Source organism: Pan paniscus, chromosome 18 (assembly GCF_029289425.2).
Source record: "Pan paniscus chromosome 18, NHGRI_mPanPan1-v2.0_pri, whole genome shotgun sequence".
Taxonomy (NCBI): Eukaryota; Metazoa; Chordata; class Mammalia; order Primates; family Hominidae; genus Pan; species Pan paniscus.
The window spans coordinates 3,935,860-3,939,024 of NC_073267.2; positions in this window are offsets into that span (position 1 = coordinate 3,935,860).

Sequence of the window (3,165 nt, forward strand, 5' to 3'; positions counted from 1 at the left end):
TTTCAAGGCAAAGTTAATTGGAAAATAGATCCCTCATATTCTTTCTGTAATTACTAGCTGTTTATAGCAAAGGATGAATTAAATGAGAATATGCACGTTTGTGCGAGAAGAGTTTCCAAGTAGTTAGATGGTGCTTTTACAAAAAGAAAAGAAAATTACATTTGAGGGATCTTTTTTGTATCAAAGCACCTTTTTTTTTCCTTTTTATTTTTTGAGACAGGGTCTTGCTATGTTGCCCAGGCTGGTCTTGAACTCCTGGGCTCAAGCAATGCTCCTGCCTTGGCATCCCAAAGTGCTGGGATTGCAAGTGTGAACCACCGTGCCTGTTCTCAAAGCACCTTTGATTGAGAAAAAAAAAAAAATCTATACAGTTGCTGCAACCCCAGCCTAACACATAAGGAAAAGCTACAGTGAGAAACAAGTAGTGGACAAAGAGTACTAAGGAGATATAAAAGGGAATTCTTCCCACTCTCCTTTCTCACTTAGCCCATTAGCTTTAAGAATAACAAAATGCAATGGGGGTACAGTGGCTCACACATGTAATCCTAGCACTTTGAGAGGCTGAGGCAGGGTGATCGAGCCCAGGAGTTTGAGACCAGCCTGGGCAATGTAGCTAAATCCTGTCTCTACAAAAAATACAAAAATTAGCCAGGCATGATGGTGCATGCCTATAATCCCGCTACTCTTGGAGGCTGAGGCAAAAGTATTGTTTGAGCCCAGGAGTTAGAGGCTGCAGTGAGCTATGATTGCACCACTGCACTCTAGCCTGGATGACAGAGTGAGACTCTGTCTCAGGAAAAAAAAAAAATAGCAAAAGGATTGGGGTAATGAAAATATTCTAAGACTGGATTACAGTGATGGTTGCACAACTCAGTAAATTTACTAAAAATAATTGAAATGGGCTAATTTTATGATATGTAAATTGTACCTCAACAGCATATTTTTAAGTGACAAAATATATTTATATAAAATGAGTCCTGGAAATAAGCCTGAGCGATCATCTAATGCCACCTCCTCGTTTTCTCAAAGCGGAAATTAAAATGCAAATCAGTATACAATTCCTAGCTCATTGCTCAGTTTAGAGAAAACTTTTGGCAGATTAGTGCATTCCTGATGCAGAAAATAAGAAGCAAGTAGCATTTTTTTTTTTTGAGACAGGGTCTCACTCTGTTGCCCAGGCCAGAGTGCAGTGGCGTGATCATGCCTCACTATAGCTTCGATCTTCTGGGCTCAGGCAATCCTCCCTCCTCAGCCTCCCGAGCAGTTGGGACTACAGGAATGCACCACCATGCCTGGCTAATTTTTCCATTTTTTTGTAGAGACAGAGTCTCACTGTGTTGCCCAGTCTAGCCTCGAACTCCTGGGCTCAAGCCATCCTCTCACTTTAGACTCCCAAAGTGCTGGGATTACAGGTGTACACTCAGCAAGGTAGCATTCTTCACAAAACATCAGTATCATCAAGTAACTACCAGTCACCTCAGGGCTGTGGGCTGAGCTCTTCTGTACCCCCCAAGGAATCTCTTGTCCCTTCTAACTGCCGAGGGACATGTGCACACCTATGAGTCCTCTTTGGGGCCTTTGCACACAATTGTTTCCTTTGCCTTTATTTCCTGATGCTCCCCACTCCCTCCTGCCTCCTCCCTCTCACAAGAGTTTCCTTCTCTCAAAGCCTTCCCTGAGGAGCCCTAGGCAGACTTCTGTTAAAATTGGGGTCCAGCCTCTCTGCTAGACCCCATACACCAGGGGTGCTCAAACTGGGAGCCCCCCAGGGGTTGTCGGACAATGTCCAAAGACACTTTTGGTTGTTAGGACTGGGGAAGGGAGGGTTGTTGCTGGCCTCTAGTGGGTTCTACTGAACCGCCTGCAGTGCCGGGACAGCCAGCCCCCACAGCAATGGCCTGGCTCAAAAAATCAGTATCACCAAGGTTGGGAAACTACCATGCACTATAACAGCTCTTTCAAAACAAGAACATTGTTTTTCCATAACTTTAGCTTCTGGACTTTGTCAATGACCAGCCAAGAGAAACAGATGTTCAGTATGTGAACAGTTGAGAATCCCCACTGTACCCACAGGGCCCATGTTTGCCTGAGTTCAGAGATCCTGGTGACAATCTGTTGAATGCACAGGTGAGCTTCTGTCTTTTGGGCAGAGGCTTATTGAAGGCCCAGTGGCCTTCCTTACAGCTTTTGTGGTCCTTTAGGTACTTTAGGCCCTGATCCCATTCCCATCTGTTATGTTAGATCATGAAGAATTTAGCTTCTGTATCTGAGCTGCCCCATACCTGGCTCCATCCTGATTCCTCTCCCTGGTCAAGGCCTCTTTCTTCCTTACTGTGTTTCCACCTCACCCTACTGAAACCAGGCTGATTTCACTGTTGTCCCTTAATAACCTCCAAGTCATAGTCACATCTGTATTAGGTACTTTGTGGTGTGGTAACAGATGACCCACAAGCTTAATGGTTTAAAACAACACAAACTGGGGCTGGGCGTGGTGGCTCACACCTGTAATCCCAGCACTTTGGGAGGCCAAGGTTGTGAGAAGTTCACCTGAGGTCAGAAGTTCAAGATCAGCCTGGCCAATATGGTGAAAGCCTGTCTCTACTAAAAATACAAAAATTAACCGGATGTGGTGGTGCACGCCTATAATCCCAGCTACTCGGGAGGCTGAGGCAGAAGAATCACTTGAACGAGGGAGGCAGAGACTGCAGTGGGCCGAGATTGTGCCCCTGCACTCCAGCCTGGGCAGCAAGAGTGAAACTTGGACTCAAAAAACAAAAACAAACAAAAAAACACAAAAAGCAAAAAAACCGCCGGGCATGGTGGCTCACGCCTGTAATCCCAGCACTTTGGGAGGCCGAGGTGGGTGGATCACGAGGTCAGGAGATTGAGACCATCCTGGCTAACACAGTGAAACCCCATCTCTACTAAAAATACAAAAAAAATTAGCCGGGCATGGTGGCGGGCACCTGTAGTCCCAGCTACTCAGGAGGCTGAGGCAGGAGAGTGGTGTGAACCCAGGAGGCGGAGCTTGCAGTGAGCCGAGTTTGCACCACTGCACTCCAGAGCCTGGGCTACAGAGCAAGACTCCGTCTCAAAAAACAAACAAACAAAAAAAAAACCCACAACCTTATCGTTCTAGAGGTCAGAAATCTGAAATTGATTTCA